The sequence below is a fragment of the Balaenoptera borealis genome (genome assembly GCF_965194805.1).
Source record: "Balaenoptera borealis genome assembly, chromosome: 18".
Taxonomy (NCBI): domain Eukaryota; kingdom Metazoa; phylum Chordata; class Mammalia; order Artiodactyla; family Balaenopteridae; genus Balaenoptera; species Balaenoptera borealis.
In genome coordinates, this window is record NC_138877.1 from 71345885 (window position 1) to 71371200 (window position 25316).

A 25316-nucleotide genomic window follows, 5' to 3' on the forward strand; every position below is an offset into this window, starting at 1 on the left:
GGTACTTGTAAGGACCATGCTGTGCTGTGCTCTGTGCTAGCAAGAGGGCTGGGAGGCCTGTCACAGGACAGCAGAGGTTGCGAGGTCCCAGAGCCCTGAATGCACAGCAGGGGACTTTAGGTTACTCCATGCAGCAACTGAAAGGTCCTCTACATTCTCAAGTACAAGAGTGACATGACGAATAGTGTGTTGGAAGGTTACTTTGGAAGCTGTATGAATTGCATAGTTTCACTTTCTCATTCATTTAACAAACGCTTATGGAAATTATTCTGCCACCCCCTGGGGAGTGAGGGTGGATCATGGTGGGGAAAGAATACTAACATTTACGGAGCACCTACCTGCCTGGTACCTGGTTCTTTACACACTGGATTTCATTAGATTCTCACAGCAACCCAATGAGACAGATACTCTTTTCAATATTTTACAGATAAGAACACTGTTTCAGAGAGGTTAAGTAACTGGTTTAAGGCCACACAGCTAGTAAGCGGCAAAGCTGAGATTTGAACGGAGATCTGTCTCATTCCACATGAGGTTAGTTAAGAAAGTCACCGGTTTTTGGCTACTTCTTTTATTGAGAAGTAGAGTTTAATTTGCCTCCCCTGGAATCTGGACTAGTGGTTTCGACTTTATTAGATTTATCTGAATTGAGCAGAAGTGACATTCTGGAATTTACAAGGCTAGATCAAAAGAAGCCTAAAGCTTTCTCCCTGGCCTCTTAGAAAGCATGTTTTGGCAGAAGCCAGCTGCCACGTGGCAAGCCCAGCGCTACTCTGAGTCCGCCATGCTGTGAGGTGGCCAGAGCAAACCACAAGGACAAGTCTGCCCAGTTCCCACTTGTTCCAGCCACCTTAGTCCCGGCACCGGAAATGTGAGCGAGGGCGCCTTCTGATGATTCCAGGCCCAGCCAGCACCTGACTGCAAGTGCATGAGCGACCCTGAGCAAGAACCACCCAGCTGAGGCCAGTCCACCCTCAGAACCATGAGAGAAAATAATACCTAGTTGTTCTAACCCACAGTGTTATGGGGTAGTTTGCAGCAACGCGTAACTGGAACAGCAGCAAACACAGGTGTTCTTTCTCTGTGCTGTCTACCTTCCACAGTGGCAGGATTCCTCCACTGAGGCAAAGAGCATGGGAGACCGTTACATTAAAGGACTGAGGACACTGTAGGGGCCTGGCTGGAGCTGGGTGCTTGTGGACAAGCAGAGGCAGAGCTGGGAACCATCTTAAGAGAAGAACTTGCGTTAGAATATAAAGTAGAATTGCATTAGCGCTCATTGATGGGAAAGAGAGTGAGTTCGTTATCAGATAGTCTTGAATTGCAATTCTACTTTCTCACTTCCAAGATGTCTGACTTCGGGCAAATTACTTGAACTCTCTAAGCCTCAGCTTCCTTGTCTTTAAAGTTCAGATGATCTGATGATAATGATATCAGATGCAATGAGGTAACAACAGGTGTTCAATAAATGTGTTCCTGTAGTTTTCTAAGCATATCTATTTTATAGCACCTATTCCGCTGCATTCGAATTGTTTATTTTCTAGCCTGTCTCCCAAATAGACTTTGAGATTTCTTAGGGAAACAAGATTATATTATATATTTTTGTATTCTTGGTGGCCAGCAGAGTAAACAGAGTGGATGTTCAAATAGTTGTGGAATGAAAGAAGGGATTGATATCATCGTGGCTGAGGAATGAAAGAAGGATGACTTGCCTATCTGGTTAGGAGGCCAGAAGTAACATTGGTTAATGGGGGAAACTGAGGTTGAACAAATCATGAACCAAGTAAATAAATAATTATAAACTGAAATAAATCCTGTGAAGAGAACATATAATAATAGAATGCCTGAGTTTTGGGGGGAAACACCAGCAAACACCTATTATCTCTTATAGCTTGTCCAAATAACTAAGTTCTGGCCAACGGGATATGAACAGAACTGACTTTTACCATTTCTGGAGAGTGTCCTGAAAAGAAATCTTTCCTTTGGCCCTTTCCTACTTCCTGCTGGAAGATGATGAGAACTGAAATGGCAGCCTCGGACCTCAAGACGGAAGGTGCATTTTGAAGATGACAGAATCTCCTTATAGCTTTGAACTAATGTGGCAGAGAAAATGAACTCCCACCTTGTTTCAGCTGTTGTTTCTTTGGATCTCTTTGTTATTGCAGCTGAAAGAATGCGGGGAGCTATGAAAGAGGTAAGAGGGGAGCCCAGTTTAAACGGGAGTGGAGGGGCAAGGAAATCGTCTCCAGCAAGGCAGTCTCTACGAAGTGGGATGATGAAAGAGAGTGCACAGGGCGGAGGGAACAGCATGTATGCCGTCCCCAAAGTGGGAAAGGACTTGATACATCTGAAGAACAGAATGAATGAATGAGAAGCCTAGGAGAGAGTCTGGGAGTCAAGATCAAAGTGATCTTAAAATAGGAAGTCGCCAAAGTGTTTTAAGTACTGAGGTAATATGGCCTGATTTCTTTTTCCAAAAGGTCCCTCTGACTCTGTTGGAGGGTTTGGGTGGTGGAGGAGGTCGCTTAGCCTCAGCCGCAGATGATGGCAACCAGTACTAGGGGTAGGGTTGGGGGTGGAGAGAAGTGATGGTTTTGAGTAATATTTTGAAGGTAGAATTACCAGGTCTTTTTGAAGTGCAAGATGTATGTCACTGAGAGAAAACATGCCTTCAAGATGATCCCCAAGTTTTGAGAAGGAGGAGACTGGAGGAAGAAAAGTATTGGCAGAGGAAGGCCAAATGTTTGGTTTCTTTTGAATGTGGTGTGTTGGAAAGAGAGAAAACCAGTGCTCAAATCCCATCATTCATTGCCAGTTACCAGCCGTGTGTGACCTTGGGAATGTTACCATTTTACAAATAAGAAAATAAGGATAGAGGTTAAGAAACATAAACTCAGCATTTTGAACTTAAAATCCATGGAGGTAACATGACTTAGTAGAAGGACCATGGGCTGTGGAGACAGATGCTCAGTTATATTGCTTCCTTATTGGGTGACCTTGACAAAGTCACTTAAATTCTTAGAACCTCGACCTTCTCATGCAAAAAAAAAAAAAAAACAAAACTTGTCATAGGGATTAAAAATGATAACTTTTTATAAAACACCTAGAAAGGTGTCTGGCATAATAAGTGTATGCATGCTCTCATAAAGACAGCATATAAATATAAAATTGCTCCAAGTGGTTTTCAGTTGAAACTGGGTGTTCGATTTGTGTAGCGATCAGATCATTTAGTCCTATATTTTTATACCAAAACTCAGAAAGAGAGGAGGCTGAAAGGCAAATCCAGACCACTTTGCCTGGACCACTATATTCATGTAATGACCCTTGTTCTCCCTTGGTCTGAATGCTCAGACTGAGGTGAGTTTCTAAAGGACGTTGAACTTGGACTTTGTGAATCATTGCTTAACGTGTTCTGTTTTGCACTTTTCTAGAAGGTAAACGTGACCTCCTGGGAAGGTGATTATCACGCTCTAATAGTGAGATCTGAATCCAACTTCAACAGATGTCATCACTTTTTAGATTTTTCATTTATAGAAACTCCACCCAGCCTCTTGGCATCTGGGAACATTTATTCATTGTGCTGCACGGAAGTGGTCTGAGCCTAAAGCAAGAATACTACTTTCAGAGAAAAACGACTGAATAATTAACAAGGGTACCTTCTCAAAGGTGAAATTTGGCCAAGGTATTAGCATTGGTACTCAGAAAAATGCCTAAGGTATATCATGGATATTTGATGAAAGTACTTGGTCACCACTGTGATTTTAAAATTCATTCAGTGACCTGGAAATTCTGAGGGTTTCTAAAAACGATTTTTTTTTTGGTCACCTCAGGGTGTGTTGGATTGTACATAATGGATTCCCTCTATAGAATTACCTACAGGCAATGTCCTCCATTAACAGGGGAAGTGGAGCTGGACTCTGAGTTAGCTGGACATATATTTGGAGCTTGGTGAGAGAGCCTGTCCCCTTGGCACTTCAAGAAGTTGAGGGGATAGTATATAGCTTAGATTGAAATTTTCAGAAGCTCAACACAAGGAAGGCGGCGTGGTGGGAATTTGCCTGTCTGGTGTGTAATTTGATCCGACTGGGAAACAGGGGTTTGCCTTTAACAGAGTTTTGTCTCTATCAGATTACTATAATGAGTTCCCTCAACATCTCCTTAGGCATCATTCTTGCACCTGTTGATGGCGGGGGTTGAGTTTTCAATAGACCATGCACCACTTCTACGTCTCATTTCTGGTGTTGGGTTTCAGCAATTCTCACGCAGAAACACTGACATTCTATACCCATAACTATGCATTGTTACTGGAGGAGCGAGACACAAGGAGCAGAAAACTGTTTGCTCTTAGTTATTTTAATTTTTTTAGAAGAGTAGCTGAACAAATTGAGAGAAATGGGAAGGAAACGAAACTGTACTGAAGAGAAATGCTGTTCTTTTATCCTTTGGACTTATTTTTTTGTACAAGTGGATCATCCGTAGGTTGGAATAATTATGAAACTTGGAATTTATCCAGCTCTGTAGTGGGTAATTACAAAATTGCTTTGTTTAATTATGCGGTATTTTATAGGAGGGCATTTTTAACCTTTGTCACTAGCGCCAAATGGAAGGAGACACAGCTCTTCATAATAAGTATCATAATTCTAACTGCATCTAAGGTTTATTTAGAAGCGATTCATTTTTAAAGACACGCTCTAATTTGTGTAATTTTTTTAGTAGGTAAAAACCGCTGAAGTGAATTGGTTTGTGGTAACAAAAGTAAAACAAGAATAACTGCTTGTTAATAGTCTTCTCCACTACTCAAATATCCTAAGTCTGTCTCTGGTGAACAGACACTGCGGGTTCGTTTCTGAAACATGAAGCAAAGCTTATATAATCAAGTGGCTCATTAGAGAAGATCAGAGGATTTCAAAGTACACTTTAAAGACTAGAACTAATGTCCTGTATTTAAAGAGGAAATCAAAGTTGACACCATGTCCGGAAGATCCTTTGCAAAACATCAGCCTTCTGTGTTATTATCAGAAGTGACTTTCGCTGACCTTCACTGTAAATCTATGTAGGTACTAATGACAGGTTAAACAGTTAAACCACCACATTTATTCATTCAACATGATTATTGAGTGACTTACGTGCAAGGCAATATAAATCTAATGCTGCCTATAGTGTCTTTTTCGATTCTTTTGTCTTTATAATGCAACTACTAAGGTAGCACTCTCAAAAAAAAGAGTCATAATACCTTGTATGTTATGTCTTGGGGGTGGGGTAGTTTAAAAGAATTAATAGAAGTAGAAAATATATCAACATTTATAAAAGTTTAAAAATATGAATTTAACTCAGTTCATACATTTTTGAATGCTTCATACATAAGGTACAGGGCTCAACAGAGTGGGTTCTACTGTGAAGAATAAGACATGGTCTCTGTCCTTGAAAAGCCTTTGGACCAATGGGCGAGAGAATATATGCAGGTGGATGACATTGCTGGAGCTGTAAGAAAGGGGCAGACAGGTGCTCCATGGACACAGAGGTGAGGCATTCCTCTGTTCAGGGGCTTCAGGAAGGAGTTGGAGTCAGACCTTGATGAGTAGGTTTAGAAGCACGTATATGAAGGAAGAGCCTTTTCCCCGGGCAACACCGTGGACGAAAGCTGGAGGTTGGGGTAGTGTGATGAGTGTTTACTGAACAGAAAGCATTTCAGTTTAGCTGGTGCTCAGTGATGCCTGAGGGGCATCACTGCATCAGCGGAGGACGAGTAGAGCAATGAGACGGGAAGTTTAAATGAGCTGAAGGTGTGTTATTATAGGTATTGGCTCACACGCTTATGGGGGCTGAGGAGTCCCACGACGTGCCGTCTGCAAACTGGAGAATGAGGAAAGCTGGTGGTGTGAGTCCCACTCCTAGTCTGCCCGGGAAGCCTGAGAACCAGCAGCACCCATGTCCAAGGGCAGCAGAGGATAGATGTCTTGGCTCAAACAGAGCAAATTCACCCTCTCTCCGCCCTTTTGTTCTATTCGGGTCCTCAACGAATTGGGTGATGCCCACCCGTACTGGTGTGGATAATCTTTCCTCAGTTTACTGATTCAAATGTTCATCTTTTCCAGAAACACCCAGAAATAATGTTTCACCAGCTATCTGGGTATCCCTTAGTGCAGTCGAGTTGACCCATAAAATTAACCATCGCAGAAAGTAAAGACCCGCGTTTACAGTTCTGCTTATGAGCCTTGTGAATCTGGATGTCACTTACCACTCAGAATCTTAGTTTTCTCATTTCTAAAAGGATATCAAATTAATTTCGGTCTGCATTGTCAGAATAAATAGCTTACACCACAAAGACAAACCTGGAAATCTCAGTGATTTAAAGCAATGAAAATCAAGTGTCTCCTGACATCCCAGTCCGTTTGGTTTTGGGTGGTGGTGGTGAGGCAGTGTGGGGTAGGGGATGACTTTCAGGCACTCCATCCTGGGATGCCGTCATCCTTAACGTATGACCCCCAAGTTTGCCACAGAAGGGAAGAGAGAGGAAGGGAGTGTGGGAGATCTCTTAGGGACCAGGCCTATACAAAACCCAAATCTGTTCACATTCCATTGGCCAGAACTAGTCACATAGCTCCACCTAGATATCTGGAGCTTAGAAATCAAGCCTTTGGTGTGCCAAAGGGGAAAAATGAAATGTTTTTGGGGAACACACAACAGTGCTCTGTGAATCTCCATTGTTGTCATGGAGTTAGTATATGTGAAAAGGCTCGGGTAATGTATATGAAATGCTATATGCAAAAGGGCTGGTGTCATGTAAATCACTCCTTGATATGTTCGTTTTTTAAGACTGCAAAGATAGATTGGGGCCAAGATAGTGAGGTCCCTAAATTCTTGTCAGTTAAGGAATTTATAGTTTACTCCATGGATTATGGGGTGGAACTAAAAGCTTTTGAAGAGGGGGGTTACTTAAACAAATTTGTGCATTAGGAAGATTGAACAGCTGTCTTTCGGCTGGAGATTTTGGGAAACCTGTAGACAGTAGTCTTTTTCAGTTGTTGAGGAGCTATAGGGCCTGGACTAGGGCAGAGTAGAGGTAACGTAAGGGGAGGGAGAAGCCTGCCAGTGGACTATGGTATTTTATTAGTCTTTGTACGTGCGGTGTCTTCCACAGAACCTGTGCTGTAATATATGTTAAATAAACATTTCTGAATGAATCAATGAAGACTCGAATGGATGAGATAACGAATTTCATTCTATAGAACGGTTAGTTTTGTATATGACTGTCTTCTCATACAGATAATAAATTCATTGACGTTGGGAATCCTTTGTTTTTATCTTTCTGTAGGAAAGGTCTTGATGTGAGTCTAATAAGCACTAATAATTAAGGGATGTGTGTGGCAGTGCATCCTCATACGTGAAATTGATGAAGAGACTTTGCAGCTGAGGATTATCCTGGCTACACCAAGACTAACAAAGAAATGAAGGAACAAAGCCCATGAACCCAGGAGACGTGGAAGTTACTCAGACATAAGGACAGGTAAGTCACCTGTGTGGTTTCAAATCTTTTACTGATTTCACCATAAATTTCTGACCTCTGCATGACATTTAAAATGACAAAATATTACTTTGCTAAAATCCAGAGGATTTATGAAATAATCACTACTTGCTATAAGAAGCCCAAAGAGCCCAAATAAATAAATATTGTAAAACTCTGTCAAATAGTTTACTAAAGAAAAACTATAATGACAAACGTGTTTGCTTTTCAATTTAAATGAAACATCTGTATAAGCAGAATATTGTCTATGTTTACTACATTGTTTTGTTTAAGTCTCATTTTTTATATAATCCTCAGGATTTCAGTAATTTCATCATTGCTTCTGACAAACCATTTAAACATTTCTTTTACATTTCTCTGTTTTTCTAGTGAACTTTTATATACATTTGAATTAACTGGATTGGTGATAGAGCAGTTCATAGAAATCAACAAATGTACTTAAAATTGTAAGATATAGTTATTGTATCAATTTCAAGGTGAAAAATTTATTTATGGATTCAATAAATATTGATTGGAGGTCTTCCATATGATAGTTCTATGCTAGGGGTGAGGGATTCAGGGGTGACTTTACAGACAGAAGAAAGCCAGCAAATTGAATCTTTGCTCCTCAATAGATTGAAGCTGATGATGACAGAATCTTCCAAATATTTTTGGTCAAGAGAGCTTTTCAATGTGGGAAATATCAATTTTCCCTACAACTTTAAGGAAATGATATTTACCTTTATATTGTAGTGTGTGCTTGGAACAATGATTAATCCATTATTTCAGCTGTAAAATGTCTAAAAATCAGAGGGCTATCAACTTTGTCACAATAGAGGGCTATCTACTTGGTTTTCTAATCCTCTTAGTTTTAGAGTTGAAAGAACTTGCATAGGTGTTTTCAAAACGTATGTATATGATACATATGCACACATATAATACACACAGTATTTTATATATATTGTATATTTTTCACATTAAAATAATGTAAGTATACTATGCTCTATTTTCAACGACCTAGAAACTCTAAGTGCATTCTTTGGCAAAGTATATAGCGTCTGAATTGTACAGGGTAGATCACAACTTGCTGTGTTTGGTTGTGATATATTGACATATACTATATATATTTAGTACTATGTGAATTGATCTTGGAACGGGTTAGTTAACTAGAGCGATTAATAGAATGATTTGTTAATTTGTAGGTCATTAGAGCAGAGAACAGATGCACATCAGCCTTTATGAAATTTTAATTTTTTTAGGTCATGAGGGTTTAGGACCACAGAATCCTAACCCCATGGACACATTTTAAAAGCAAATTTGACCAAAGATTAATTTTATTCAATTATAATTTTTTTTGTGTTTGCTTATAAGGCTATAGTGATTTTAAAATGGATTAGACAAACATTACTCGTATCAGCAGGAACAGAAAAATCATTCTGGGAAATGTTTAATTGGGGTTCCCTAAAGAAAGGACATCTGATCAGATTAGCTTGGGCTAGGCTGCGTGCTAAGTCTTCCCTTTGGTAATTCAAAATATGTATTGCCGTGTTAAAGTATTGGGGATGCTTCAGTGGAAAAAAAAAAACCTATTGAACTTTGCTTGCAGTTAACGAACTCACTTAATTGTGCAAGGAAAGTCTATTTTTCTTGGAACACCAAATAACACTACACAGAACAGTTTTTCTTTAACATCAGTTTGGGAAGTACTGTGTTAGCTAATTCAAAGACTATGCTTAATATTATTAAAAATTTTAACTTGAAATGAACCCTAAGCCCAAAGTGAGCGCATTGATTTAGTTTCATGACTGTGTGTAAAACCCCTGATGATAATCTGGCCAACCTGCTCTACTTGAGTTTTCCTAAATGCGCTGTATGGTCATGCTTTCTTGCTTGTCCATGTGCCCTTCACTTTGTCTTCTAGAACGTCCTTGTGGTTAAATTACACGAAGCCTGCCTGTCTTAGCTCAAGTGGGTGTCAGGGCCCACAAAATAGTTCTCCGACCCTTTCTAAATGTCAAGAACTGTGAAGGTTCCTAGATTTTACCCTTTCAGGGTAACATTTCAGCCCAGTGCAGTGTCGTGGATGCTGGGAGAAGACACGACACTCCTGGGTAAGAGACAAAGGACTTTACTACTCCCTGCAGAGTAAGCAGCACGTGCTTCATGCCTGTGTCAGCTCCTTTTGTCCCCAAAGTCACAGGGGTGGCACAGAGCATCCTGGACGCTGCACATGGACCGGGTTTGCTTCACAGCTGAGGAACCCTGAGCTTAGGAAACCCCAATCTTTCATAATAAATGGGCTGTAAGGAAACTTGCCTGATTTTTGCCCAGGAGGGAGACAAGATTTTTATTATACTGCACAATGAGCATTTTTTAAACTTTTTATTTTATATTGGAGTATGGCCAATTAACAATGCTGTGATAGTTTCAGGTGAACAGCAAAGCGACCCAGCCACACATACACACGTATCCATTCTTCCCCGAACTCCCCTCCCACCCAGGCTGCCACATAACATTGAGCAGAATTCCCTGTGCTATACAGTAGGTCCTCGTTGGTTATCCGTTTGTCTAATATATTAGTGTGTACATGTCAATCTCAAACTCCCTAACTATCCCTTTCCCCCATCTTTCCCCCACTGGTAACCATAATTTTGTTTTCTATGCCTGTGGGTCTGTTTCCATTTTGTATGTAAGTTCATTTGTACCATTTCTTTTTAGATTCCGCATATAAGCGATATCATATGATATTTCTCTTTCTCTGGCTAACTTACTTCACTCAGTATGACAGTCTCTAGGTCCATCCATGTTGCTGCAAATGGCATTATTTCATTCTTTTTAATGGCTGAGTAATATTCCATCATATATATATATATGTACCACATCTTTATCCATTCCTCTGTGGATGGACATTTAGGTGGCTTCCATGTCTTGGCTATTGTAAATAGTGCTGCAATGAACATTGGGGTGCATGTATCCTTTTGGACCATGTTTTCCTCCAGATGCATGCCCAGTAGTGGGATTGCTGGGTCGTATGGTAGCTCTATTTTTAATTTTTTAAGGAACCTCCATACTGTTCTCCATAGTGACTGCACCAATTTACATTCCCATGAACAGTGTAGGAGGGTTCCCTTCTCTTCACACCCTCTCCAGCATTTATTGTTTGTAGATTTTTTGATGATGGCCATTTTTACTAGTGTGAGGTGATATCTCATTGTAGTTTTGGTTTGCATTTCTCCAATAATTAGCAACAGTGAACATCTTTCATGGGCAAAACATTTCTTCCCCATGTTCTAGCAGAAGAGACCATTTCTACCTTCCAAGGCTGTTAGCTGTACAAACATTCCTGAAAGAAGAAAAGGCTGTCAGCACCTCTATGCAGAAGATGTGCAGAAATGAGAAAGACCCAGGCAGTGTTGTCTCCCGGCACTAAAACCCATGTCACCAGTCGTGTGCTGTTCCTTGAATTCCTGTAACAAACTGTATGTTCTGTGATCACAGCACTTCTTGAATTGCTCTAAGCCTTGCTTGTCTGGAGAGGCTGTGTCCTTACTAACATATTTACCATATTCAGCTGGGTACCAGGTATAGAGTAGACATTTGGCAAAGTTTATGAGATACAGGCTTTAAATATTTTTTAATATCCTTTAAATATTCTCTGGATTGGTTTTCAAGTTTATTGCCCCAACTACCGTGGGAGGAGGGACAGAAGGTCTCAAATGGCTTTAATCACTGGGGGGAAGTTTTCCTTTAATAGGAAAGTGCTAGTGCTGCAGCAGCTTTGCAGCTAGCAGCTGCAGCAGATAGCTTAGCAATCAATGGCTGTGAAGATAGAGAAGGGCCAGAGCAACTGGAGTGCTGGTGGCCAAGCAACAAGAGTGTTGAGACGGTGGTGGCAATCAACCACACGTCAGGGACAGAGCCACAATCCCCAAGAGCAGATGTGCAAGACTTTAGGCCATGCAGCATCTGGATAGGATTTTAAAAGATGTTTAGGAGGTTTCTGGTCACAAAAATGGAAAGGAGGAATAGAATAGCATGTGAGAAAGAAGAGAGACAGAAATGTATGTTGGGGGAGCACCCAAGTAATTATATATACTTTCAATGTATCATTACTTAATTGTATATACATATTTTAAGTAAATTTATATATATAAAGAGATGAAGAGTTGGGGGAGATTCGACCAGACTACTGGCCATCAGGTCAAGAATCCAGTGAAGGGTCATCTTGTGTTCCCCCAGTGACCCCAGAATGATCCCACCTTTGATCTGGACTCTCTCTTATTTCCACCCCCACCCTCAGTAAACACAGATCTAAGATAACACTGGCTCATCGGTGATGGATTGAAAGCTGATCTATTTTGCCTGGTGGTTTTCCAAAGTAAACACTCTGCAGATTTCAAGAAACTTTTTTCTCTTTGTAAATGCTTCTTGAGGTAAATAGCTTCCAGAAATGGAGGTGGGGGAATGGCATTGATCAGAGAGGTGGGAATTGTTTTTCCTTTCAAGAGTTCTGGAGTGGTTATCATGTATTTGGCTTTTGTCCCATATCTTGCTTGAATGGCCATCGCCTTATCGACTCTTTGCTGGTATCATTTGCGTACATTTTCAGGTGCCTCATTAAACATTTCTGGGTGGCTGACATCCTTTGTCAATACACACTTTTATTATTGAGTACCCACAGATAATTTGGTAATGTTTTAGGGGATTGGGTTTAGTACTGGAAATGCTCCCATGGTTTCCTTATCCAATCAAAGGAGAATAAGTGCAAGAATCATGAGAATGCGCTGGGAACGAGAGTTGGTTTATATGATTCTTCGTGTTGATTCTGGAATAATCAGTTGATTTAAGCAGACAATATGGGTCTTCATTGCCTGGAACTCAGTGCACTAGAAAAGAAACAGCATAGTGAGTGAGTGAGAGTGTGTGTGTGTGTTGGGGGGGTGATTAGTCTGTTGGTTTGTCTTTTACCAATAGAGTACACTTAATAGAACTTCACTGTACTCATATGTTCTTATTTTCACTACCAAACATCCTTCCATTTTTGTTTTGTTCTCTTTATCTCAACTTAAATTAAGAGAAAGCAAGAGAGTTTGAGATAATGTTCAGTTAATGTCTACATCTTGAAACATATTTCACTTTCCTCTGGCTGTCTAATGATTAGGTTACAGTAATTACATTCAGGCGTTTCTGAGCCAGAGATAGAAGTGAGCTGTGTGTTTAGTTGCAGCCTGTCTGTACTACTTTGCAGTCTTCTTCAATATATTCTAACTGCAGTCACTTTCGTCTAATGGTAAGTCACAGAAAACCAATAACATCCTCAAGAAAAGGGTTAATGACATTTCCTTCTCCTCTGGGGCCCTTAGATTTTGCTGAATCTCTTTCCAGGACTTGGGAAATCCTATTAATGTCAAAGTAAAAGCAGAATATGCTGCACCCGTCGGCACTCACCCTGTCTCTGGTCATGGGTGATGGCAAGTACCGTATTTCCTCCTAGAACTCATCTGAGAAGCCTTTGAAATCTAGTCCCATCAAATCCTGGATTTGACCAAAGGAGGGATGTCCCTGTCAACGCTGCCCAGTGAATAATCAAATCCAACCTGCAATTGTTCAGGTTGCCAAACATTTCTGTGGTTGAGTCATGGGGAGATTTTCCCCCCTTTGAATTAAAATGGGGAGTAGGGGTGGGCAAATAAAGCCAGACAGAGAGACAGAGAGAGTGAGCGAGTGCAGGAATTCTTTACAAGTACAAATTTTATAGGTAAGATACCTCCCTCCATTCCTGCCAAGAAAACAAAAGGGCAATACCTGGACCAAGGAGGAGCTGTATCTTTCCAAAAGGCTTTGAGAATAAATAAAACATATACTTCACTCCATTCCTTTTCCTGTTTTATTAATTGCCTTGGAGCAATGCTTCTCAAACTTTTATGAGCACAGAAATTACCTGGGGATGTTGTTAAGCAGTAGCTTCTTGTTCACTAAGTCTGGGATGAGGCCTGAGATTGTGCATTTCTAACAAATCCTAGGTGATACTGATACCCTGGGCCACACTTGGAGTAAAAGCCAGAGCAGGAGTTCTCGAAGTGTGGTCTCTTGACCAGCAGCATCACCTAGAAACCTGTTAGAAATGGGAATTCTGGGGGCCCAGCCCAGACTGGCTACAGTGGGTAGAATGCCCCCCCCCCCAAGATGTCTACCCTCTTATCCAAGGATCCTGTGAATGTATTACATACAAAAGGAAGTTTGCAGATGTAATTAAGGTTTATGGACTTTTAAGATAGGGAGATGATTCTGGATTATCCAGGGGGCCCAGTCTAATCACAATGCATCCTTAAAAGTAGAGAACTTTCTCTGGCTGGAGTCAGAGAGATGCAGCAGAAGGGAAACTTAGAGAGAGTCAAAGCATGAGAGAGACTGGCCTTGCTGGAAGGGGCCACACGGGAAGCATGGGAAGGAGTGCAGGCCGCCCCTACAAGCCAAGCTTAGACCTTGACTGAGAGGCAGCAAGGAAAGGGGGACCTCAGTCCTACAACCACAAGGAACTGAATTAGGCCAACAACCTGAATAAGAGCAGAAACCAATTCTTCCCCAGAGGCTCCAGGAAGGAAGACAGCCCTGTCAGCACCTTTGATTTCAGCCCCAGGAGACTCTAAGCAGAGGACCCACTTGAGCTGTGCTGTATCTGAACTTCTGACCCACAGAACTGTGAGATAATGAAATTGTGTTTTGAAGCTACCCAGTTTGTGGTGATTTGTTACAGCAGCAGTAGGAAACTAACACATTGACTGAATCAGAAGCTCTGAGTGGGGGCCCACGATCTGCTTTAACAAGCTCTGCAGTCATTCTGAGGCAGGGTGTGGAAAGATCATTCTCTAGAACATGCACAGAGCCCAACATAAATGGGGTTCTGCCACGTAACAGCTGTTGCAGCACTGGCCAGTCTCGCTAACATCCCTAATCTTTCATTTTCTCCTTTGAAAAATGGGGTTAATAAAACAGTGTTGATGTGAGAACTTTGATCTGAATCTCTGGTAGAATATTTCACAGTTCTTATTATAGTAGGTCCTCAAATGTTAACTTCTTTCCTTCCTTCCATTTCCTCCCATGGACACACTAAATGCAAACAGTACTGATGATTCTGATGTCAGCTTTCTGAGGCTTAGGGCTTGGAACTTGACCTTGATTGTCATTGTGTAAATATGATCTGGAAAGGAAAAACAAAATCACAGGAAGGAGATGCAGGTCTAATTTATAAGCAATTGCCCTGCTCAGCTTCATTGCTACTCTTCAAAAAAGAGAACAATGAAGATGTTTCCCTTGTTTTCAGAAAAAACAATTCAGCACTATGTAAGTCTAGATATAGAACATTTGGTTCTAAACATGACCCTCTGATCATGGCACTAGAGTAAGTCAGTTCTGTACATCATGCAGTCTTTGTAGTGGGATCACAACTGCACAATATGTTTATATTCTGTACATTCTTAAGAACGCAATGTACTAATTCTAATTTGCTAGTCTGCCAGAGTGCTCTGATGCTCATTAATTTTAAAAGTTTCAAGTATATATATATATATATTTTTCATTTGTGTCCACCCCTGAGCTGGAAATATTTGCTAATTCTTCCTCCTTTCTCCACTCTGCCTGGAGAGCTGCTTCCTTGGTTGATTACACATTCTTCTTCTCCGTGATCGCTACAGCCCTTTCTTTCTGACCATCCATCACTGTGTGATGAAATTTGTTGATTGGGTTTATTTTGCAAATGATGCAGTTTGCAAAGTTTCAGGTTCATAGTCATTTTCCATTGCTATCTAGATGAGACTAAAACTCTCAATCAATCAACACTTCTAGATTAATTTTTCCCTCTCTGTGAAATAAAAAAAAAGTGAATTAAGAGTTAAACTAGGCTTCCTGGCTTATGTATTTATTAATCAATCAACCTTCCACATAATACTAAATTAATGTTTATGGTACAATATCCATATACCTATTTCTGTGTCTGCCAGCTTGAAAACAGTGCTGTGCTGAAGCAAGCTTCTATCTGCTGTGAACATTTTTATAATGAGCTGCAGCCCTGGAAACATTGAAACCCATTTAAAAAGTGACCTGAATAATTTCTCAGAGAAAATTAAATGGGGGAAAGATCATGAATAAGAAGTAAATATATATTTAAATAGCATCAAGATGGCATTATTCTTTACTGTGCAGCCTTTGGTTTTACTCACATAAAACTGCATCTGGGTAATTTGGGGAGGCATTGGGGGATTCCATGACTCCCTTTAAATATACGTAGAGCTCAAATCCCGGGTCCACATCACATTTCCTATTGTTATGTGTACTAAATGCTCTTAGTGCCCAGAGAATGATGCTAAATCTCATTTTCTGTTTCACATGTTGATTTTCTCGAACAACGAGTCACAACGAGGTATAGAACAGAGGTTAGTTTACATAAAGTGTGGTCTTCAGACGGGAAGCATCAACTTCACCTGGATTCTAACATCACTTGTTAGAATGACTGAATCTCAGATTCCAGATCTTCTGAATCAGAATCTGCATTTGAACAAAATCCTAGGCAATTTGTTTGTACCTTAGAAGGTGGGAACTGCTGGAGCAAAGAAGGGTCTGGGAGGTGGGGTGTGGGGACCGTGGAGTGTCAAGGACGGAGGTGGTGAAAGACAGTATTGGACAGAAGTGTGCTTCTCACCTGCTTGTTGTCAAGGCCTGGAGCGTTCGGGAAGAGTCTGCTGTGCTCTTTTTATCCTGGTGTTTGGTAGGAGGCTAAATGGTTGAGTAGGTTTGAGGGTGTAGTTTATAATTATGCGCTCACAGAGCAGATCTATGTGGCTTGCAGTCCACTTTCTAATGTAGCGTCTTCCAAATTTTAGCATGACTTTGGATGAGAAGCAGCGTGGATAATGGAAAACCTAAGGGTTTTGTGGCTACCCAGAACTAGGTTTTAACTCTAACCCTGATAATATTATTGATTGTGTCGATAGTTTCGGTATGTGTAAAATAGGCAAAATAGTAGTGCTGTCACTGGTGGATTACATGAGATGATGCATGGGAAGCTCGAAGTTCGGTGCCAGAAACAAGTAGGCTTCTAACAAATATGTCTTTGCTTCTCCTTTTCTACTGGTCATTCATTGGTCCATCATTGCACCCCTATTGTCCCTGAGATATAAATATATGTATACAGCTCTATATATCCGTGTATCTATCCATCCAACCATCCATCTGTCCACCATCTGTTTACCTATCCTTGTTCTTTTCTTTCTACCTATCTTTTCCTTCTGTCTTCTGGTATCAGTAATTACTTTCTGACTCTGCATCTGGCGTGCCCCCTCCACCATCTCCACTCCCTTTCCCACCTTGGCAAGTGAAGACATGGGGGTGAGTCAGGTCCTTGGGAAGAAGTGCTCCAAACAGCTGAGCTTGCAAGTTATTGATTGCTGTTGTAGTATACATAACAAACATTATGTGTGAGTTATGTCCTGCTTCATGGGCCACTAGTTTCTTTTTTCCAGAAGGTGACTGGCATTTCCCAGAGCCCAGAATTCCTTCTCACCTGTTCTTAGGGGTCCGCTGGCCAAGTGAGATGGGCTTTGATCTGCATTAGATGTTGCCATGCACATTTCTCTCCCAGCCTGTTCCCCATTCCCTACGTACTTCTGTAACAGTGCCGGGTGATCCCATCAATATGTGTAAGGAAGGTGAAAGTCAGTCTAGGCTTCTGCTGGCATTTGGGTTCTGCCAGTACTAGACTCCCCACTTCCTGAGGGTGTGGGAGGAATGAGGTGGTCGCACACCTTACGCTGTGTCCTTACAGGGAAGGCTCTTGAACCCAGGTGCGTGCAGGTGATCTGTGGCAGGACCCTGGCATCGAGAGAACGAGATTTTGATACTGAAGCGGATCTTTCAGTATGAACTGGAATTATCCCCCGCTGAGCCAAACTGCTCATTTATCTTGGACCTGACAAAAATCTGCTCCGGCATATGGTTTCACCTTGGATAGGAAAAAAAAAAGTCATTTTAATTGCTAGTTAAGACTGCTGGGTTACTTTAATTTGCAGGCTCTTTATTAACTGTGATCTATTTCATTTAAAGGAGCTATAAATGAGGTTTGGTGTGAGCCTCCCAATTATTAAATTTCACAGGCACTGTTAAGAGACTTGAGGTCACCCTTTTTGAGACTCCGAGCCACTTATGTTTAAGAATGTAGCAGACTTGAAGTGTAGGCAGAGTTTTCACACACAGTAGGTTCTTAAATGTTTGAAAACTTGAAAAGGAGGATGTCTATATGCTCATTCCGCATTTTCTTTCTTACACTTGTTCCCACCCGTGGGTCAGGGCGTCATTTCTCCTCATTAAATCTCTCAAGTTGAAACATATATGGCAACAGTTGCTTAAAATATCTGCCGCAGGGGTTGAAAGCTGTGTTACTTACAGTGAGTTCATCCGGCCAATTTCCTTATTCTAGTTTGATTTGGATGAAGGCAAGTAGGAGCAGTATCAGCTTCAAATAGTATAACTACTGTGAAACAGAGACCGAACGATGCGGTTTAGCCTGTGGGATGTAAGTTCTTTTAAACTGTTTAAGAAAAGAGTGGATGTTGATGGAAAGAATATAATACTAGCATCCGTGAGACCCCTGTGTTCTTGTCCCAATTCTACTCATCCCTGAATTGTGACCTGGAGCAAGTCATCTCTCTCTCCAGGTCTCACTTATTTCACCTGCAAAACATAAGGCTAGAGGGCTTCCCTGGTGGCGCAGTGGTTGAGAGTCTGCCTGCCAATGCAGGGGACACGGGTTCGAGCCCTGGTCTGGGAGGATCCCACATGCCGCGGAGCAACTAGGCCCGTGAGCCACAACTACTGAGCCTGCGCGTCTGGAGCTTGTGCTCCGCAACAACAGAGGCCACGACAGTGAGAGGCCCGCTTACCGCGATGACGAGTGGCCCCCGCTCGCCGCAACTAGAGAAAGCCCTCGCACAGAAACGAAGACCCAACACAGCCAAAATAAATAAATTTAAAATGCATTAAAAAAAAACCCAAACAACAACAACAACAAAACCCATAAGGCTAGAGATGAAAATCTAGTTCAGGTTCCAGAGTTCTCAGGCTCTGTTATTTCCTCTCACATCCCGGTCAGATAACAGAACCTGGATTCTCGTTTTGGTTTTACCTCCAACTTGTGGTTTAACTCAGTCCAGTTGTTCTGGGTCTTCATTTCCATATGTTGCTGTAATTTATGAGGGATATTCCTGGGCTTTAGTCTTTAAGTGGTTAGTTGAACACCTTTTGAAGTAAATGCTGGGAATCTCAAGTGTGGTGTATCTGTATGTTGCCTCGGTTACCAGAAGAGACAGAACACAGCTTATCCTCCTTGTGATGACTCAGAGAAGTTAGTTGAACAGGGACTTCGCACTGACTCATCTTGACGTGTTTGTGCCCTTGGGGCTGTGGAGGTGCCTCAGCCTATCACCTCAGTCAAGGACATGGGATTGTCATAGTGTTTAGTTTCTCTGTCTTGTCCCCCTTGCTGTCAACTGTCACTTCTTAAGCTGTTGGTTACCAGGGAAATACAGGTAACGAAACTTAAAATCAGTGACGTTAAATTTATACGTTACACCAAACCCACAGCTTCTGCCTCGAGGGTGGCTCTCTTTCTTTTCCTTGAGAGTGAAGTGCATTTCCTTTGCAACTTAGAGACCTTAAGCTGACTTATTTGGCTGATGCTGGTGACCTGAATGTCTAGAGTTTGCCAGAAATCTAAGTAAAAGCTGTGGTGGGAGCAGGCATTTCTTATGTGTGGCCGTATGCAAATATGTATTCAGTAATAGATCATGTTCAGTATAAAAAAGTACCATATTTTAAAAATCTTTTAAATCCCATATAGCACTTAGCACAGTGTCCTGTACATAGTAGACAGCTAGTAAGTTTTGTGAAAATGCAATCTGAACTTGATCATGTGGGTTCCCAAGTCACATATATCTGATGGTCATTTAATTTAAAAAAATGTATTATGAAGGGATTATATCTATCTGTCTATCTGTCTATCTATCTATCTATCTATCTATCTATCTATCTAATCTCCTGAGATTTCTCAGGCCTCCCTGCGTTGTGGGTATAAATGGGAGCACTTTAACAGGAACGACCCAAATTTCACTCGTCCCAAGATGCTCATACAGGATTTTGAATACTTTGGAAAGTCCCCAGATGTGCTTATAAGCGTGTCTATTACTGCCGGATGCTAACACGACCCCTGGGCTTTAACACGGCGTTCTCTGGGTTTTGCTATGTTTGCAGATCGTAGCCCTGGGGTGATGGAAGCTGTGCTACGTTTTACTGTGAAATAGGGAACGACTGCTGATCTTCTGTCTCACTCTTCCCCCACCTTGATCATCATCATCATCACCATCACCATCATCATTATTATTTAAAAAAATTTTGTTTCTTTTAATTAATTAATTAATTAATTATTTTATTTTTGGCTGCATTGGGTCTTCGTTTCTGTGCGAGGGCTTTTTCGACTTGCGGCATGCGGGGGCCACTCTTCATCGCGGTGCGCGGGCCTCTCAGTGTCGCGGCCTCTCTTGTTGCGGAGCACAGGCTCCAGACGCGCAGGCTCAGTAGTTGTGGCTCACGGGCCCAGTTGCTCCGCGGCATGTGGGATCTTCCCAGACCAGGGCTCGAGCCCGTGTGCCCTGCATTGGCAGGCGGATTCTCAACCACTGCGCCACCAGGGAAGCCCCATCATTATTTCTGATAGGAGGAAGAGGAGTGTTTTCCTAAACAGTGTGGTTTCAGTGAAACAGCTGCGGCTTCCCCTCGCCCCCTCCCCTCGCCCCATGACACTCTTTCCCTTTCTTCAAGCTGAGAACCTCCACCTGAGGCTTTCCTCTGGGCATGCACATTCTGCCCACCTTCTCTTCCCTTTGATGAGGTCTCTGAGAGGCAGTTTCTTATGGTCTCTTCCAAATAAGATCCTGATGGGCTCACTGTACCCATTCACTAGATGAGCCCAGATACCCGAGACTATCAGCTTAGGTTCCTGCTGGGGCCCCAAATTTATGGAGTCTGGAACATGTTGGATATTGTACACTTCATGTAGGAACCACCCAGGAGGGGATATATCCATAATATGGATTGCCTTTGACGATGCGGGCTTTGAGGGAGAGTTTGTGTATCATTCGGACCTTTATTTTATCTTTGCAGTATCATGTCATGGTGCCTGGCCATAGTGAGTTCATGCTTTTTAAACTCCTTCACCAATAGATGGGCCGAAACAGGGAGAGAAAGGAGCTTAAATATCATTTTAGCAAGGTGTATGGTGAAGGAAGAGGGTAAAATGATTACATGAAATGAAATGTTTGAAATCAGTGGCAGGTCTCAATTATCCATCGATTCCTCGATTCCCCTGAGCGCGGGGCTAACAACAGATGGAACCTCTATGTGCTTGTATGTCCACATACACACTGGTTGCCAAATACAGCATGTTCTTTTCATTCCACCTGGAATATGGTAGAAAGATCAAAGGCTAACTCCTGTTGCTTTTTCCTTCCTCAATAGTGGTTGAGAAACTATCTCTGTTATGTTCCACTTTGTAGAATAGACATCATAAAATTTCAAAAGTAAAGCTAAAATGTTAGTGGAAAAGATCTACATGAGTGTGTGGTATGTGAGTGTGAGTATTTGAGTGTGTCCTATTTTCTACAGCTGTCACCTGCTTTCCAAAGATGTTCTTAAAAGGTATAGACAAATCCAAGGGATTCCCCATGATACACTTAGCCTTGAGCCTTACTCACAGTGACCTTCTCAAATCCAGTAAACAGTAGCTCTGTGACTATTTTATTATATGCTGTGATGCTCACAGTTGTAAGTAGTTACCCTGAACTTTGGCTCCTTTTTGGTTTTGGAAGTTATGAATCAGTGAACTTGAAGTGATGAGTATAGAGGAAGGCTGCTCTAACCTGCTCTGGAACGGTGCACCTTTGTACATTGTCCTCACCAGCAGTACAAAGTTATTCTACAAAATTAATGTAATTCTGTTGTAACTAGTAGAAAAGGAAAGGGAAGATAGAAGAATAAAATTCAGAGGAATAATTTTTCAAATAAACATCTTTGGGTCCTCATAAAAACGCTAGGTTTTTGGGCTTCCCTGGTGGCGCAGTGGTTGAGAATCTACCTGCCAATGCAGGGGACACGGGTTCGAGCCCTGGTCTGGGAAGATCCCACATGCCGCGGAGCAACTAGGCCCGTGAGACACAATTACTGAGCCTGCGCGTCTGGAGCTCGTGCTCCACAACAGGAGAGGCAGCGATAGTGAGAGGCCCGCACACCGCGATGAAGAGTGGCCCCCGCTTGCCGCAACTAGGGAAAGCCCTCGCACAGAAACGAAGACCCAACACAGCCATAAATAAATAAATAAATAAATAAATAAAATTAAAAAAATATATATAAAAAAAAAACACTAGGTTTTGTGATGAGGAGGTGGCTGCCTAAAAATGCCCCCCTGAAAACATCTGATTTTTATGGAGCTTTATCAATCAAGCAACCAATCAATCAGTTAAGCAATTAGTAAGTGTGTTTGAGTACCTATTATATGTCCAGGATCACTAGATTATATTAATGAATGAATAAATTTATTTACCTGACAAATATTTATTGACAGCCTTTGTATTAATAAGGCATCAGTTAGGTGTTGTCAAGACAACAAGGCACTAACACTACCCTCAAGAAACTCCTAGTTTATTAAACCGTGAATGCACAAATTAAATACTGTAAGTGTAGCAGAAATATTTTCAAGGCATTGTGAAATTCATTCATTCATTCATTCATTCAGCTTCTACCCATTGTGCTAGGGTCTGGAAATACCAACGTTAAACAAGATAGAACTAGCAACTGCCCTCATGGAGCTTATATCATCAAGGGAGAGAAAGGCATTAAGGAAAGAAACAAATAAATGCATTAAATAAATGAGTAAATAGATATCTCAAAACTGTGATAGGTGCTATGAAGGAAAGCAGGAGGATTTATGAGAATGTATAGAGGTACCTAGATCTATTCATACAGTTACGCAAACAACTGCTTTGAGCTACCAGGTATGCATATGCCAGGTGACATGTTCAGGTATGAGTGGGGCTATCAAAATCATAAAGAACATTATGGCTTATTGAAGTCACTGGGTTTGACTGCACAGGACTGGAATGCATGGTGAGAGGGGTGCTAGGAATCAGTTGATCTGGTCTTCAGTCTTGGCTTAGCTACTAACATTTACGGGTCTCAGTTTTCTCAGTTGTATTGATAGATCTGAAAGAGTTGGACTGGATCATTGGTAAAGCCTCATCTAACCTTAAATTTCAACATTCCCAGTAGATAGTTTTCCACTTCTCTGCAAAAGGACCAGCTTCTACATGGAGACAAAATATGTGCAGGTACTTGGTAAAGCTCAGAGCACTAAACAGTATAATTGCTGAAGGAATTAGGCTAGACAGATTAATGTGTATGTGTTCAGACATATAGTACGGGATTTGGAAGCAGGCACAGTTCACCAAAGGTACCCCTGCTCCAAAGACCATGAGTCTTATATGGCTCCTAGATCTGCCCACTTTTTAAAGGTTGGATGGAGGAATGACCGGTGGGTCTCTCACATTTATGTATTTACCAAAACTGGAAAAAATAACATTGGATGTCCCAGGGTGGGAGTAGAAAGAAGCAGAAGTAATGGATAAGGTTCAAGCTGTGGTGAGTTTGAGTACAGGACCAGGAATTTGAATACTGGGGTTCCAGTCTAGGTTTTGATACTTTCCAGCCTTATCTTGGGCCAGTCCCATCCACATGGAAGTATAAGGTAGGAATTGCCCTGGATTCGTGGTGTTCCAACTTCGTATTTAGCATCAGATAGTCTTTCCAATCAAATCATTCGTGAAACTCCAGCGTGCCAACCAGATAGAAGAGAAGTCACCTTGGTTAAGGGAAGGGCTGAAGACCTGCAGCCCCTCTAACTGGGTCTCTCTCTCTCATTCCTAAAGCAGCTCTGAGGCAGGAAGCCAGGGCTTCTGGAAATTCAGTTCCCTGCCTTACTCCTTCCATATCTAAGTGAAAGCTGGCTGGCATTTAGGGCATCTGGTGGGTTGATTATGGTCCACACCAGTGATTGAATCCTGCCTTAGGTAAAGACGCTGTAGAGACCGTGGAACACTTGACTTATGCAAATATGACCTTACGTGGATTGTTCTCCGAGGCCCGTAATAACATCTCAGAGATGGAAACTTTTGTTGTGCGGTGTGTGGCCGATCGCGACCAAGCCAGGGAGCTGGGCAGGCAGCAGCCATCACGAGGCAAGGGCCTTTAGACTTTGCTTTCCTGTTGTTCTGTTTTGCCCATGGATTTATGCTATGACTGTGTGTGTTATTCTAGTATCATTTGTGTTATTACCTCTTTTATGGCATTCTAACCGGGACTGAATGCAATAGCAAGGGGTATATTAGAAGGAAAAAAAATGAAAGTTTAAAGAGGCTTAAAAGGGCCAAAGCCTTTATTCCATTGTGTGTGGATTTCCTTTGGCTGCCTCAACACTGAAAAATATTTTGCACAAAAGCACATGCATAAAAAAGCACATAAAATTTTCTGCACATGGTGTAATGCTTGAGTCTCATTCCTGGAGTTAGACAAATGGGGCTTCTGAATTTTGTCTCTTAGCTGTGTGACTTTTTGTCAAATGGCTTAATATCTCCCAGCCTCAGTTTCTCATCTGTAATGTGGGTGTGATGACACCAGCGCCTTATAAGATTGTCCTGAAGATTAAAGGAGATGGTACATGTAAAGTGCTTTGCTTTCTGCCTGGCACTAACAAAGTCCTACAATTTACTATTAAATTTCATTCTTCATCCACATTATTGGTAACATTTCCATTTCATAAATAGCTCCTACTTTGGTATAAGGATGGATTTTCTTTTGAGTACTTAAAAAGCAGAGTCTAAATGGAAAATTAGCAATAATGTAGATGAAGGATGAAATATAAAAATGTATGGGGTACGTTCAAATGATAATTAAAACAAAGAATTGTTGTAAATTGATGTAAAAGGAAAGTGCAAGATTTTTAATGCAATGCTGTGTTTAGCCACAGGTGATCAATAGATTTAAAATCTGTACCAATGTTCAAAATGTAAAAGTGAGAGGTTCTGAATGGGAAGGCTAGTGTCATTCTAAAAGCAGCAAAAATTATCCTAAAATGTTATGAGTAATTATAAGGATACAATGGCATTGCACATAGCAAATTTTTAGGTGAATAAAATTGGGGTGTTTTAGGGAATCATGGCAAAAAGAATGTTTTAAAGGTAGGAAAAACACTGTCAGTATTAAAGACCACCAAAGCTACGCATGCATTCTCTTTTTTCCCTTAAGACTTAGTGTGTGAGCTAAAGCTAATGTAAGCACTTGCTTATCATTCAGAACATCCACATGTACTTGAAGGTCTTGGCAAGGCTGCTTTGTGTGTTGGAGCCAAATGTGCATCGCGGGACAGCCTGGAGAAGAACGAGTGTGCAAAGGGGTGTGTGGGTGTGGCTCGATGTGATTAAACCCAGGACAGGGCTGGAAGATGCTGTTTTCATCTTTTGAGATCTTTGGCAACAGTCCTAACGGCTTAGTGTTACCTGAGGCTCTCTTTCCATTAAGTGAATTTATGTTTTTATTTTCCTGACTTTCAAATGCTTATGGGTTCTCCCAAATGGACCTCTTACATTCCTGTTTGGCTTACCTTTATTTGGAGTATGCCTGGATACTGATGAGAGAGACTTTACTTAGGTTTGCTGAAATG

At 41.5% G+C, this 25316-nt stretch overlaps 1 protein-coding gene across 1 annotated transcript in view; it reads left to right on the top strand.

Annotated features, from left to right (window-relative positions):
* The window catches only part of LOC309616012 (protein-lysine methyltransferase METTL21E), a 146965-nt gene that overhangs the window by 55203 nt on the left and 66446 nt on the right, over positions 1-25316 (top strand). Inside the window, exon 6 of the transcript XR_014237210.1 lies at positions 7313-7504. The gene's annotated coding sequence lies outside the window, so the exon portion shown is untranslated. The remainder of the gene's footprint in view (positions 1-7312; positions 7505-25316) is intronic.